Source organism: Panthera pardus, unplaced genomic scaffold, assembly GCF_024362965.1.
Source record: "Panthera pardus isolate Hobbes unplaced genomic scaffold, ASM2436296v1 HiC_scaffold_13, whole genome shotgun sequence".
Taxonomy (NCBI): Eukaryota; Metazoa; Chordata; class Mammalia; order Carnivora; family Felidae; genus Panthera; species Panthera pardus.
In genome coordinates this window covers 178,195,730-178,213,003 of record NW_026526688.1, presented here as the reverse complement: position 1 = coordinate 178,213,003, position 17,274 = coordinate 178,195,730, and positions in this window count along the sequence as shown.

Here is a 17,274-nt window from a genome sequence, read left to right as displayed (position 1 = left end):
ATTTTCTTATGTTAACGATGTGGCTTTTGATCCCACTCTAGGGCAAGGGCTGTTTATCTGAAAGACCAACCACTTGATTAGAGTGTTAGAACTTTTTGTCCTACCACCCTTTCCCCTCTCCAGACACATCTGGAGAGGGAAGAGCCATTGTAGGTTGAATCAGCCAATGACAATGATTTTTTAGTCAATCATGACTATGTGATGAAGTTTGCATAGAAAACCCAAAAGGACTCTGTTCAAAGAGCTTCTAGGTTAGTGAACATGTGAAAACCCAAGGGGAGTAGCAGTCTTGGAGAAGGCATAGAAGCTCTGTGCCCATTCTCCATATCTTGCCTCTATGTACCTCTTCATCTGGCTGTTGATGCAAATCCTCTATTATATTCTTTAATAAACTGACAAATGTAAGTTAAGTATTTCTCTAAGTTCTGTAAGGCCCAATAGCAAATTAAAAGAACACAAGAGGAGTAGGCCACTGGAACCTCCAATCTGTAGTTGGTCAGTTATAAGCACAGGTAATAGGGGGCGCCTGGGTGGCTCAGTCGGCTCAGTCGGTTGGGCGGCCGACTTCAGCTCAAGTCATGATCTCGGGGCCTGTGGGTTCAAGCCCACGTAGGGCTCTGTGCTGGCAGCTCAGAGCCTGGAGCCTACTTCCAAATCTGTGTCTCCATCACTTTCTCTGCCCCTCCCCTGCTTCCTCTCTGTTTCTCAAAAAATAAACATTAAAGAAAGAAAGAAAGAAAAAGTAATAAAAAAATAATCACAGGTAATAGCCTAGGACCAGCAATTAGACTGGCGTCTGAAGCGGGGGGTGGGGGGTGGGGACAGTCTTGGAGGACTGATCCCTTAACCTATGAAATCTGATTCTATGTCCAGGTAGAAACTGTCAGAATTGAGTTGAATTCTCGGACATCATGGTGATGTCCAAGAATTATTTGGTGTTATGTGTGGGATGCTCTGAAACCCAAAAAGATATAGCTACCTCAACATATGACTATGACAGCTTATATATAATAAAGTGAGTATAGATGAGACATACCAGGGTTTAAAATACACCCAATAAATACTCCAGGAGATAAGGGAAGATATTGAAATAAAAACAAGAATAATAATTAGTGGTACTAAGAGACTAAATATATGTAATCTAGTTGAATTAAGACTACAGATGATAGGATAAGTAATGAGGTAGATATAGGTAAAGAATAACTTAAGGACATATTTATCTGGACATTAGCAAAGCTTTAAAGATATCAATATAAAAGATGTTTAAAACATATGTAGGAAAAATACAAATGTCAATATCTGGTTAATATTAAAGCTACTGATTAAAAAAACAAAATCAAAAAGAAAAATTAAAAAGAAAAAAAAGGAAGAGACATTTGAAAATGCATGTGTGTCTGTTTCTCAAAAGTAAAATAAATTGTCTGGACGTTGGAGTGAAAAGTTGCATAGAAGACAAGAATGAACGTCTCCATAACTATAGTTAAAAAAAGTTTCTTTATTTATTTTGACAGAGAGAGAGTATGCACATGGGAGTAGCAGAGAGAAGAGAGAGAGAGAGAGAGAGAGAGAGAGAGAGAATCTCAAGTAGGCTGCATGCTGTCAGGGCTCAAACCCACAAACTCTGAGATTGTGACTTAAGCCAAAACTGAGAGTGGGATTCTCAACTGACTTAGCCACCCAGGTGTCCCTATAGTGAAATTTATTTATACCAAACTAAAGCACATCAAAGACAAAAAAAAAAAAAAAAAAAAAGTGTAAGAGCTTCTAGAGAGAAAAAAGAATTCACTTACAAGAAATAAGAATCAGACTGAGAGAAAATTTTTGAACAGCATCAGATGGGGGAAAATGAAGTAATAGCTTTATTATCTCAAAAGAAAATGATTCCCAATGCAAATTTTTAGATCCTGCTAACATGTCATTGAAAGATGAAGGCATAGTAAAAATATTTTCAGTAATACAAACCACAGATGATTTGCCTTAAGAAATCCACATAGGGAATAATTTGTATAAGAATTACTTAAGTACTAATATTATTTTAACAATCCATAACATACTCCAAGAGCTATGAAAAAAAAGAGGGTAACCAAATATCTTGATAAAATTCAGTCTTGAAAAATAAAAACAGAAAAAGAAAGAAAGAAAAAAGAGTAGACACAAAGGAGGAAAAGAGATAAAAGAGATAAAACATATACATAATAATAAATAAATAAAGTTATAGACAATATGATTGTTTTTAGATATATGACTTTGTATAAAATAGGCTGACATACTGTCTAATTATAGAAAAAAGATAGCTGTAGCTGTTTATAAGTTTATATGTATTCATAGTATGTAAAAAATTTAAAAAACCTCTTTCATTAACTAATATTTGTCTTTTAGACAAAATTAAGAGACATCAAAATTTAGAGAATCTAGTATGCCTGATCCACTAATAAATATAGACATCCTGACCCCAAAAGTAACAATCTTCAGTATATAGAAGCATACGCTGAACATTTTCACAAAAGGGCCATTATTTAGGCCAGAAACACCAATAAATTCTTGGAGTTAAATATTAGACTACATTTTCCAAGGAGAAGATAATAAAATTAGAAAATAATGACCAAACTATTAAGTCCACATAATTGGAAGTTAACTTTATACCTATAAAGAAATCATGCAGCTAACTCAGAAATATTTAAAATCATAACACTATGATAATATCAACTGTCAAAATATGTGACAATAATTAAAGCTAAAGCCATTGTAAAAAAAGAAATCTAAAGGTTTAAATTCATTAGTTCAAAAGAAAACAAAACAAAACAAAAAAACAAAAACCATAACAACAAAAACACTAAAGCATCAAGAAAGAAAGACTATAAAGGCAATATGTAAAGACAACATCAACAATAAATCCAAAGATTATAGAAACAAACACATTTTTTAACATTTTTTTTAATGTTTATTCATTTTTGACAGAGAGAGAGAGAGAGAGAGAGACAGAGCATGCATGGGGGAGGGGCAGAGAGAGAGGGTGACACAGAATCCTAAGCAGGTTCCAGACTCAGCTGTCAGCACAGAGCCCCACGCAGGGCTCAAACTCACAGTCTGCAAGATCATGACCTGAGCCGAAGTCGGATGCTTAACCGACTGAGCCACCCAGGCACCCCAAACACATTTTTTTTAAATAGAGTAATAGACTGGACCAGTGAGCACTGGATAAGAAATACTGAGAGAAGATGAAGATAAATAAAATACTAAATGAAATGTATAAAAATGAAATTATAGACATAGGAGATTAAAAATGATTAAAATGTGGAGTGCCTGGGTGGCTCAGTCAGTTAAATATCCGACTTGGGCCCAGGTCACTATCTCAAGGTTCATGAGTTCGAGCCCGGCATCAGGCTCTGTGCTGACAGCTCAGAGCCTGGAGCCTGCTTCGGATTCTGTATCTCCCTCTTTCTCTGCCCCTCGCCCCTCCTCCTCACACAAAAATAAATAAACATTAAAAAAAACCTAAAAATTATTGAAATGATCCTAGAAAAAAAAAGCCTAAGTGTAAGATAAAATAATAGTAACAATATAGAAAACTCTCTTTGTGACATAGGATATCAATTACAGATGAGAAAGTATTTCTTTTAAATATCAAATTTAAATCCATTGGGTAAAAAATTTATAACCTTGATTAATTAGTTTATATTATAATTAAAGATTCCCTTTCATTTCAGTACTGTGTGGAAAGAAGTTAATAGACAACTGACATAGGAATGAACAATACTTAAGTATCTAAAACTCACAAGGGATTATTAGATTTAGATTCCATGATGATTTCTCTGTATGTGTATATTAAATATTTCAAAATACTCCTTGGGAATGTGCTGTAGGAAATTAAAAAATTATGGAGATAAAAGTAAAAAAAAAAAATAGTCAACTTTATATGACTAATTAGTTGCCAGGCCCAGTTCAGGTATGTTTAGCTTACATTTTCCACCACTATTTTGGTCAATGAAATCTTTTACACATATCTATTAGTATCTTGTAGAACATGATGCACTAGAGTCATTATTCATAAAAATGAGAATAAGAATATGATGCCTGGTTTCATTACGATTGTTCCAAATGATCCCTCAAGCTCGTAAATGCAAGAAGCAAGAAACAGAAATAATAATTAGCACCTGAGCAAAAGCGTGTCTACCTGGAACACCGAAGAAAATTCAATTCGATCCTGAAAGTAATGAGTGAGCTGAGGAAGTTGGACAGGTACATAGATTTTTAGTTTTTTTTTTTTTTTTTTCCCCTTATAATGGCAAGTTAAAAAGGTAATGGAGGAAAAACATTAATCAACAGCAGAAAAATTATTTAAAAATTATAAACCATAAGCCAATGAACTTAGAGAAAGTTATGAAGAATCTACGTAAACATAAAAATATACATATATATTTGCTAAGATGCATTCACTTTTTTTTTTTTTTAATTTTTTTTTCAATGTTTTTTATTTATTTTTGGGACAGAGAGAGACAGAGCATGAAAGGGGGAGGGGCAGAGAGAGAGGGAGACACAGAATCGGAAACAGGCTCCAGGCTCTGAGCCATCAGCCCAGAGCCCGACGCGGGGCTCGAACTCACGGACCGCGAGATCGTGACCTGGCTGAAGTCGGAGGCTTAACCGACTGCGCCACCCAGGCGCCCCTCACTTTTTAAAAAATAAGTTAAAAAGTGATTGATGTGCCATAATGTAAATATTAATGTTTTTCATAGTTAGAAATTTAGTGTTAAAAACAAATATTTCAAATAATTTATTTGGCAGTTGAGACCACATATCTGACAAACTTGAAAGAAGAAATGGATACCCATCACCAAATAGATGTAGCAGAAAAGTGATTTATAATAATAGATATAATACAAGTTACCATTCAAAAATTCAGTGAATATTGTCCAAGCTTTTGAAAAATTATTGAAATATAAATGCAAAATAAATTCATAAGTGATCAGTAGAATCCCATTAAATCTAATTTGGGAAAGACTAATAATTTTGTTGGCTGAATCAGCTCAGCTCCCACTGGGGGGATACTGACCAAGCCCACTCAGCTCCCCTGACACATCCAGTAATAGTGAAGTCAGGGGCATTAATTACTTCTGGGATGAATTTTAAGTACTATGGATAGGATACAGGAGTCAGTAGGTAAACAGATTCTCCCTGTTTCAGAGAAAAAAAAAAAAATTCTGAGGTGTATTCTGTTCAGGAGGATTAATGCCCAGTTGCCCACAGTGATAATCAGCTCAATCTGAACTCTTAAATGTTTTTCTCCTTGTGAATCACTTAACTCTTCTCATTCCCTCCTCTTCCATGTCATCATATCCCAGAATAATTATTCAGGTTGTGTATGCAAGTGCTGATTTTGAAGGGAAACCCAGATATAGAAAGAGATGAAAATAAAGCTTCACAAAAAAAAGATCATTGTTTGGGATGCTTCTTGACCTTGTAGTTTTTCTGTCTTCCTTTTCTCTAGAACATAGAAATGATGCTTTCAGGGGCAAGTAGCCATCTTTAATGTATCAGTTATTATTCACAACAGCAACAACAACAACAACAACAAAATCTCGTTCTAACATGGGGAGGGGATGCTAAGATGAAAAGAGATTGTCTTTGTGATGTCATTCATAAACTCTTCTTACGTAAGTCTTTGTATTAGGTGTTGCCACTGTTTATAGCCAGAAATATGCTACCCTGAAAGCATACTACATCATCATCTCAGTATATCCTAATTTGGAAATAAAAGTAGGATCCATATATGGAAGAATGATCAAAAGACCATTAATGGCCTGATTGTCTCAGTGGGTTGGATTACAGTATATTTTTGTTTTCTTCATTATAATTGGTTGACTTTAACATACTTTTCTAAAGTAAATTTTTAATTGTTAATAAAAAGGATAAGAGTTCACAAAATGTGAACACAAATTAAACACTTAAAGGAATTAGTGAAGGAACTAATATATAATATTAAGGAGAGGGTTGTTTAATCAAGTCCAGAATGGATTACTTTCATACTCTACTAGGGTCGTTTTCTAGCTAACCAATAATTTAGTCTAGGATAAAACAGGTTGTTTTTTTTTTTTTTTTTAATTTTTTTTTTTCAACGTTTTTTTTTTTTTATTTATTTTTGGGACAGAGAGAGACAGAGCATGAACGGGGGAGGGGCAGAGAGAGAGGGAGACACAGAATCGGAAACAGGCTCCAGGCTCCGAGCCATCAGCCCAGAGCCTGACGCGGGGCTCGAACTCACGGGCCGCGAGATCGTGACCTGGCTGAAGTCGGACGCTCAACCGACTGCGCCACCCAGGCGCCCCTAGGATAAAACAGGTTTGAAACAAAAATTTTCTGTAGCTGGCTTTTGTAAAAAGAAAAAAATATATATATTAAGGAATCAAGAGTAAACAAAGAACCTAAAGCAGGAACTGTAACTATACATGTAGTTTTACCACCAACCTCTCGTTATCTCCCACCTTCTACCCATTCTATTATAATAATAATTCTGTGACCAATACCCTGTGAAACACGCCTAATCAGCAGGTATGTGAGAGCAGATTCAAAAGATGTTTTCTGGACTAGGTAAGCATCTTGATAATGTCAGACATTATTTTTTACATTAAATTTAATTTAATTTAATATTAACTTCCTGTAATTTTAGTCATTTTTATTATTTTATTTTATGATCTCCTTTGAAAAATTATAATATGAATGTTGTTCCTAAATAAATTACATTATACTTCATGTGTGTCCCCACTCAATGAAAATCAGATATTTCTCTGTCCACATGCAAAGTCAAGGGACTTTTCCCTCCACATGCAAGTACTGTTTCTCATGAATTAGGCATTTTATTCTCTAGAAGCATTCAGTATCATCTGTACCTTTCTATTCTTCCCAAGTACAAAACTAAAGGAAATTGAGCATGAACTGAATACTTTTGTACTTCTTTTATTTAAAAAAAGAGAAATCCATAAATAATCATCCCACCCCAATATCTGTATATTTTCTACTCTTCTAAAATTTTAGGTTTGAAAAGTGTAATTTGAATCTCAAAGAGCAGCATCTATTGATATAATCAATCATCTGCTTAATTATCATACAATGAAGATTATTCATTTTTCACTGAGAATAAGAGGAAACTTCTTTGCCCCCCCCCAATTCTACTTATTCCATATCACATTTTATGTACTATCACTTTATTTGTCTTTAAGGTTTATTTTTATTTTTGGTAGAGAGAGAGTGCAAGCGAGACAGGGGCAGAGAGAAGGGGGCAGAGGATCGGAAGCAGTCTCCTGGCTGACAACAGCAAGCCCAATAAGGGCCTAGAACTCATGAACCATCAGATCATGACCTGAGCCAAAGTCAGAAGCTCAACTGGTAGGTGACCCTATGTGCTGTCACTTTAAATTCATACTTCTAGATAATAAATTCAATTCTAATAAAACTTTTCTAATTCTAGAACTTCTAGAATTTCTAATTTCTTTCCGTTTCCAGTGATAACATAATACAATGCAACTTGGATAACAAAACTTAAGAATTTGAAAGAACTTCAGGCACAAATGGATCAAGTGTCTCAGTGGTCATTTCAGAGCCTTGTATCAATCAATCTCTGCTTCCCTCTGCATATTAGTTTTATGCTACTGCTACCTTTCCTCCTGTAGTCAGGCAACCATCAGCAGTTTAAAGCAAAATTTTCCTCTTTTCCTGTCAATGAGAAGTAACACATATTATCCACTGAGTCTCCTCAGTGAAATGTCTTGATATTTCGGGGGATAATCTTATTGGTTTCTCTTGTGGATACAGAATTCTAGTGGGCCCAGCACATGTTCTAAGCTCACCCTTTGCTGAGAGGTGAGGTTATGATTAGGACTGCGTCCATATTGAACATAAGGGAACTTCTTACATCAATACAACAAAAAAGACAAAACCAAGAACAAGAGGGATAAGAAAAAATAAATCTGTTCAGGCAAAATGAAAGGTTAATATACTAATACCACTTACGACATAATCCTTGCAATGATTAGTTAGTGTCACATATGGCAATGCAATAACTAATGACAACTAGCTTTCAATATGGTATTTGTGATACTGCTAACATGGGGTCAACTAAGTTTATCATTATGTGAAAAGAGAAAAAAAATAAAAATAAATTTGCCAAGTAAACTAAATAATACTCCCTTGCCCTCCCAAATTAAAAACCAAGTGCTCTCAGAGGCTGAGTAGCAAAAGAGGAACAATTATGCCATGGAAGTTCTTTATATGTAGGTTGAATTCTTGACTCAGTCATGTGTATTTTGATGGATTTGAACAAATTCTGACTCTCAAGAGCTTATGTTGCAACGTGTAATTAGGAAAAAAAATCCATTCAAGTATTTTGTATTTGGTCAACTGATTTTGTATATCAATAGATGTTAGAAAATAGTTAATTCAAAGTCATTGAAATATGGTTTCTTAGCACTTTGAAGCAAGTATTTAAATGGCTATAATATATAATATTCTAATTAGAGTAAATAAATTATTGTTACATGTTATGGCAGTTATATTATGAAGTACGAATCTGTAAGTTTTCTTTTTCTTTCTTTCTTTTTTTTTTTAACCATCCTACAATTTTTCGACTACCCTAAGCAGCATGGAAGAACTTCAAGTTCCAAAAAAGCTATGACCTAGGTGTGGAACGGAAAGTATACATTCCTTATTGTAAAACAAGTTTTTCTTCTATTGAAGGTGAGGAAAGACATCAGGTGAGGAGAAAGAAAGGAATTTTATCTGTCTGTGGTGGGAGGAGGACTAGTATCAGGAAGGCCAGTGTAGGATCACAGAAAGGACGCCTTGCTGAACTCTCATATTCTGCACGTTCTCTCCAGCCAGGGACCTATCACTAATGGTCTGTAACTCTTGTAAACCCCATCAGACACGTGAATGTGGGGAAGGAAGCAATGTGGGAAGGTCTATTAATCTGATGAGTAGGGAACTGAACAGACCCTGTTGGCACTTTCCTTTTAGCATCTCACCTACTAAGACCTACAGTGAGTCTCCCACACTTGAGATTGTTTTTATTGTATCCTTCATATATTCACTGATTTTTGACTCTTCATGACTTTGTCAAAGGGCTAAACCTATGGCAATAAGCAAAGTTTTAATTAACTTTTTCTCAACTGCCACAAAATATCACTTGTACTTGAACTTTACCCAATTTTATGTTCTAAATATTGCCAAAACAAAATGACCAAGACTTGTAGAATGTCTCCTATATTTTATACTCTATAACATTGTTCTGTCTCTTCTGTGTAAAGAAAATAAATTATAACTGAATGAAGAGATGCTTCCCTGAACAAGTAAATTAAAAATGGCAATAACATTGTATTTTGTCATGCCTTACATATCAAACTATAACATTACATCGCTGGTCTACAAATTACCTATTCTGAAGCTACCATATCACATAGCCACTGGGGACTCTTAGCAAAAGTATTGTTTCCCCAGATTGTGGCATATAAGCCACAGAAATGGACAAAAGACTCCTAGGACAGAAATTCAAATCCAATAATTCATAATGCCTTGAGTATGACATGTCTTATGTATGCTCTCTGCTGCACTAATAACTTCTATATTACAGGTTTATATTTAATATATGTATACATACATATATAGTTTCATTTGCTTCACAAATGAGTTATGAATTTGAGAATAAAAGATAGGATGAGACTATAAAGTCTGTATCTTTTTGTAACCAATATGGTGGAAGAAGATGCTAATTGGAAAAGACTTTTCATTGAACACATGCACATATTCAGACTATATGTGTGTGTGTGTGTGTGTGTGTGTGTGTGTGTATAGACACAAAACTATTTATATAAATAAATACATTAAGTCAACTAGTAAAATCCCTTTGCCTATCAATCCAGGGGTAATTTTAAGTACTAAGAATATGAAAAGAAGTAATTTTAAGGGGTAATTTTAAGTACTAAGAATATGAAAAGTACATGTGACAAGAACACAAGTGTTCAAGAGAACAGTTTGTGGTAATTAATAAAATATGATAAGCTTACAAAAAGATATATGACTTGAACTTAAAAGCTCCTGTAATTAAGCTATAGCCACTTGAAATTTGCAATTAGTCTTGGCTTTTCTTGTACTTGCTGCCCTTCCTCAGCAGATCATTAAGAATTTCTATAAACGTCCTTCTGTTTAATCTCATTCATGGATTCTGTGGCTGCTCACAAAACCGAGCCAAAAAGAAAAGTCCAGCTGTATGTGGAGCTCCTTCCACAAGCAAAACATTCATCAACAACTAAAAAGTCCTCTACCTCAGAGGCACCTGGGTGGCTCAGTCAGCTAAGCGTCTGACTCTTAATTTTGGCTAAGGTTATGATCTCACAGTTCATGGGTATGAGCCCCACATCGGACTCCATGCTAACAGTGTGGAGCCTACTTGGGATTCTCTCTCTCCCCTCCCTCAGACCACTCCTCTGCCACACAGTCTCTCTCTCTCTCTCTCTCTCTCTCTCTCTATCTCTCTCTCTCTCAAAATAAATAGATAAACATTAAGAAATGTTTTCAGGGCACCTGGGTGGCTCAGTTGGTTAAGCATCCAACTTCGGCTCAGGTCATGATCTCATAGTTCATGAGTTCAAGCCCCGTGTCAGGCTCCGTGCCGACCACTCAGAGCCTGGAGCCTGCTTCCAAGTCTATGTCTCCCTCTTTCTCTGTTCCTCCCCTGCTCACTCTGTCTCTCTGTCAAAAATAAACATTAAAAAAATTTAAAAATTAAAAAATTAAAAAAAAAAAGTTTTGTACTTCACATGTGACCCTCTCAGCTGATAATCCAAATGAATAACTGGGGTCATTTTATCTGCACTTTTAACAGAATGCAACTCAGAAACTTGAGTGTTGATATTTGAAAAGAAATGTTACTGTATGACTGCTTTTATTTTTTTTAATCCACAGAATAGATTTCAAATCTTAAAAGCAATGACTCATTTTCTTCCAAGTTTTCTTTTCCAGATTAAAGTTATAAAAAATACATTGCAACTATATTTTGAGTACTGAATATATATTATAAAAGTGTCTATGTGTTGAGTGCCTGGGTTAACTTGTATACATATCTGAATTCAATGTACTTACACTGAATACACTGCATTATTTAAATCATTATTTAAAATAAAATGTATTATTTTAATATTAAATTATTTAATGTTAAATTATTATTTAAAATAAAATGTATTATTTTAAAGTGAATGGTTAAATAAAGGCGTTAAATTCTTAGATTCTACATATTGAAGAAGAATTAGTTATTTGGCAGAAAAAGAGATCACCTTCTTGTACTTTATTACTTAAAGAGATTTATGGAAGTTGTTACTCTCTTCTCCTACTCGTCTCTCTGGGAAGGCCCAATTTCCATAGTGACAGTTGTGGGAGAGTGAGGCACTATTTGGACAGCAGTCAAAAGCTCTTACAAAGCGGAGGAAACTAAGGCTTGTCCCAGATCATGGGTCCATCCAAAGGGCAACATTAGGGGGCAAAATGAATGATGGATGTGTTATGGATTTATAACTACAAGATTCATACACCAACTCAGTAGGGAAAGTCCCAGGCTGGTGATAAGCAAGGTATTGTAGCTTGTATTACACTTATTCTTTTAAACATGTAAGTCGTATTTTCCCCTGTCATGACATCATGCTTTATCTTCAGCTCTGTCTACTGTCTCTTAGAACTCATTAAACAAACTGAACGATTTTGTTAAAGTTTCATTTGTTGAGTTGCCTGCCTGGCTTAGTTGACAGAGCATGCAACTCTTGATCTTGGGGTTGTAAGTTTGAGGCCCATGTTGGTATAGAGATTACTTAAAAACAAAATCTTGAAAAAAAATTATTTGTTGATTTTAGCTCTTTTATGGAAGTGCTGATCACTACAGTGTGCACCTGAAACTACTATTCCACTATATGTAAGTGAAATTCAAATAAAAACAAAAAAAAATTAAAAAAAGAAAAAGAAAATAAATAAATAAAAAGTAAAGAAAAAAAGAAAAATATTTGGCAGGTGGTTTTCTTCATTACATTATTATTATCATAGTAAGTGCATGTGTGCGCGTGTGTGTATGTGTGTGTGTGTTGGGGGAAAGTGTTTGGTGTAACAGTAAGTTCCGTATCCATATTTAGTCTGTTAAGGACCTTTATTGCTTTTCTATTCTGCTTTGGACACTCTCACATTAGAGGTTAAAATGTCATAAACCTCTGTCTGGTCTGCCTGTTTTCTCTCTCTGCTTTCAGGATTTCTCTTCTTCTCTCTTGTTCTCCCTGCCCACGCTACATACCTTACAATCTCTGAACTATGAGGAATTTCTCCTAAATGTACTACCTGAGCTCTGTTATTTTACTCTGCCATCTGGCTGCTTTTCCCTACTTTTGTACCAGAATTTCTATCCTTTGCATGCATTCTTTCACAACACCTAAGACTCAATCTTTGCTATTATTTTAGTATACCTTACCCAGGTTTTTGTTGTAGCTTACCTCCTCTTAAAAGGGAGTCTATTAGTGATATATTTTTTTGTCTCCACTAAAAGAAGACAAATAATACCCATTATTTTGAAAATGTTTTGGACGCCTTCAAGTCAGTGTACGGATTTTTTAGTTACAGGCCCACAACGCCTCATCTATCCTTCCCCCTAACATGGCCATTTAGAAAAGCCTATTATCTGGGACAGGATCATTCTCCTGCTGTCTTGTATAAGATTTTGGCTACAGCTTAGATTATCCTTTCTGTCTTGATTTTGAAAACTAGTTGTAAAATATGAAGAGCCCCAGTTTCTTTTTCCAAAAGATGACAGTTTCTTTACCAGGTCAAAAAACTACACCTTTGACTGTGGTAAACAGCTTGGATCTACTTTTTTTTTTTTTTTTTTTTGGTCTCACTGTTCAAATGTTGTCATGTTCAATCCATTTCCAAATTTGTTAATAATTGGTAAGCTATCTCTTCTAAACTGAAGTATTCTCCTCATTTAGCTACCACCCGACTCCCTACAGTAAGAAAGGTAAATTCTTATATATTTACTATATCTGAAGTCACTGTATAATATCCAAATAAAATTATGATTAAGTGAAGAGTCTGTAATGTATTAACAAGAACAAAAGCATTGTGAACGTATTGCTTGTTTAAGTGAAATTTCCCATTTTATCATCTTGTGTAAGCTTCCCCTTGCCACATTTCCTATTTAAAATCTATTAGGAGGCATTCTAATTTCCCCTCAAGTGAGAAGTCAACCGTGGAACAAATCCATCCCAAAGGAGCTGATTCTATAGCCCACTGAAGACTTCCACGTGGTATTTTGCCTTTTGCATATTGCTCCTCTCCTAGAGTAAATGGAAACTAATCCCACTCGATCAGAGACACTGCCTTCAGGGATAACCCCGTAGAGACTAGAATCACAACCATACAACTTGGATAATTAGGCTCAGGTTTTGATGGCTTCTTTCCCAGATCTTATAAAATCGACCTGAACTTTACCGGATCCCAGAATCGCTTAAAAATATTTAGTACCTTATAATCCTTAACCAACCATTCAACTCACCTGATCCACGTAATATCCCAGAGATTTTTTTTTTTTTTTTCAAATGAGGAGTCTCAAAGTGTGCTTGTTGGGAGACACTTTTCAATTGGTGTCTTGTATTTCTGCACTTATTATTTGTTCTAGACTATCTTTTGAAGGACGTCTGTATATTAAGCACACCTGGAAGAGAGACAGTATCTTCCTTCAGTGCAAAGTGTAAGCATGCCTCCTTTTTTAATGTAAACTGTTGTGTTTGCAAATATTATCTGCCTCTCATTGCATCTTCATGTGGGAGTTGAGGCTCAGAGCTGACATATAGCCCTACCGCGCGCGCACACACACACACACACACACACACACACACACACACACACAAATACTGCTAATACTCTGGCTAATGCTACTGCTGTAAATAATAAACTATCTTATTTCTGAACCAGGAATCTGTGTCTTCTATCAGCACCCATGAAATCATGGCAGACTCATTTGTCAGCTTGCAAGTAAGGGGAAAAACATCTCAAATACTTCACAATATTTGATACTGTAATCAAGCTCTGAATATGTGACCAAACACAAGTAAAGCTGGAGCTATGAGCATAGAGAGCTGCGTCTGAAGACGAACTATGCATTCGCTAGTAAACAAAAAGTCAATGGTCTCAGCTATTTTTTTTTTCTCATGGACAATGGTCTCATCTATTTTTTTTTTTTTTTTTCCTCATGGACTCCATTCCCTATTTAACTCTATTCCCAATACTGTTGTTCAATTTGAATGGAGGCTGAGGTCCATATCATTCAGGAAACTTTTGTTTAATGACTCAAAATAAAATAAGGAGAGCCTAAATGGATAAAGAAAATTCTAGGCAACATGCATAAGATCATGCCAGAAAAGATGGATAATTTGATCCAGTATCTATCCATTTACTCATTTATATGTTCATTAAACTCAAAATTCCTGACTGGGTCCCTTTTAGGAGCCAGAATCTTGGATAAAAACTGGATATTGTTTAGAAGTTTTTATTTTAAGTCCAAGTAACATACACTGTTATACTCGTTTCAGGTATACAGTATAGTAGTTCAACAGTCCCATGCATCACCCTGTGCTTATCATAAGTGGACTCCTTAATTCCCATCACCTATTTAATCCACCCACCCTCCTAACTTCCCTCTGGTAACCATCAGTTTGTTTTCTATAATTAAGAGTTTGTTTCTTGCTTTGTCTCACTTTCTCTCTCTTCTCTTTCCCCTTTCATTGTTTGTTTTGTATCTTAAATTCCATATATGAATGAAATCATATGGTATTTGTCTTTCTCTGATTTATTGCATTTAGCATCATACTCTCTAGTTCCATCCATGTCATTGCAAATGGCAAGATTTCATTCTTTTTTTTTACGGCTAAATAATAGTCCACTGTGTATATATACACCACTTCCGTACCTTGGCTATTGTTAATAATGCTGCTATAAACATAGGGGTGCATGTATCCCTTTGAATGAGTGTCCTTGTATTCTTTGGGTAAATACCTAGTGATGAAATTGTTGGATCCTAAGGTAATTAGTCCTATTTTTAACTTTTTGAGGAAGCTCCTTACTGTTTTCCAGTGTGGCTGCACCAGTTTGCATTCCTACCAACAGTGCACAAATGTTCCTATTTCTCCACATCCTCACCAGCATCTGCTGTTTCTTTTGTTGTTGATTTTAGCCATCTGACAGGTGTGAGGTGATATCTCATTGTAGTTTTGATTTGCATTTCCCTGATGGTAAGTGACAGTGAGCATCTTTTCATGTGTCTGTTGATCATCTGTATATCTTCTCGAGAAATATCTATTCATGTCTTCTGCCCGTTTTTAAATTGGATTATTTGTTTTTTGGGTGTTGAGTAAAAACTGGAGATTAAGTAACAAATAAGGTTTCCTTGAGTTTACATTTTATTTGCATGGGTATCATTAGCAGGAAAAAATATGCATATATATGTATATATATGCAAATATGTGTATGTATACATCTATTTTCCTATCTATCTATCTGTCATCTATCCACTTATTGTGGTAAGTCCTGTAAGGAAAACATTCTGAAGAAATATGTTGGTGGATAAGTTGTGTAAGAAAATTTGACTGAATGATCTTGGGCTCAGATGTATGGGATATGAATGAATCACTTAAATGAATTATTTCAGATTATATAGAAACATTGCAATATTTATATAGTTGAAAACAATAGGTAGTTAAAAGGAGAATTTTTATTGTTGTTATTGTTTTATTGTTATTCTTGTTATCGTTGCATCTTTTGTTGTTTATATATGTTATGGTGTGAATGTTTGTGTCTCCCATAAATTCATATGGTGAAATCTAACTCTGGAGGTGATGGTATTAAAATGGGGGTCAGGGGCTTTGGAAGTGATTAGGGTACGTGTGGGATTAGAACCCTTTAGAAGAGACCCCACAGAGTTCTCCTTCCTCGTCCACTCTGTGAGATTACTGTGAGAAGACAACCATCTATGAGAAAGTGGGTTCTCACCAGACACCATATCTGCCCATCACTTGATCTTGGACTTCTCAGCTCCAGAACTGTGAGATATAAATTTCTGTTTTTTTATAAGCCACTCAGTCTGTGACATGTTTGTTATAGTGGCCTGTATGCAGTAGGATAATAAGATAGAAAATGAAAGCAATATGTTTACAGTTTCAGTAAAGTCTGCTAGTTGGTACAATATTTTTTTCTTAGCAAAGAGATGCTGCTTCATCTTTTTTTTTTTTTTTTTTTGAGAGAGAGAGAGAGCATGCACAAGGGGGGAGGCACAAGGAGAAGGAGAGGGGGGAGAGAGAATCTTAAGCAGGCTCCATGCCCCATGCCCAGTACCCCAGCATAGTCTCACGACCACGAGATCACGACCTGAGCTGAAATCAAGTCATACGCTTAGCCCACTGAGCCACCCAAGTGCTCCTGTTTTATCTCTTAAACCTTCATCCAATATATGATTCTTGAAGGACCACATCTTAGTCCTCTTTCTGTTTTCCACAAAGTCTAAGGTGGTGCCTTACATGGAGAAGGTGTTTTATAAATACTGCAGGAAATGGATACTTCTTTCAAATCTTATTTTACCAAAAGATTACTTGAATTCACTTTGCCTTGTGCAGAATATTTGAAATATACAAAGAACAGAATGTTCTCTCTGAATAATATTTAGAATCATCCTTAGTTCATGCTTCCTGACTCACTTGTTTATGAAATTGGACTTACTGTGGGAACACAAAAGCTTGTAATATAATTTTGAAGGAATTACCAAACTGATTTATTATAATAGGAAAAAAAAATAATTTCTCATGTTAGTCAATGTTGCTCTTAGAGTATGGCCATGACATGTTCATTAAATAAAACAAAGTAGAAAATAAAAATAAAACTCTTGTGAAGTGTTAAACTTTTTGTTGTTGTTGTTATTTTGTTTCGATCCTCCTCTACGATGCTGGCAAAGCTGTATTTTTCAGGTAGGTGCAATTTTCTGGTTGCTAGGTTTATTAGTTTTGTTAAAATTTTCAAAAAATAAGAAACTGAATAGTGGTTGACTGCTTACTAACCTGACCTACACATATAAAAATAAAATAATTACTGACTGTTACCTGGGAATTTCTAAAATTGGATTGTGCTTTGCCATATTATGTTTTACGATGTATATTACGTTTTACAATGTCATTAATAAAGATTCTGCATGGATTAAACACCATAGCC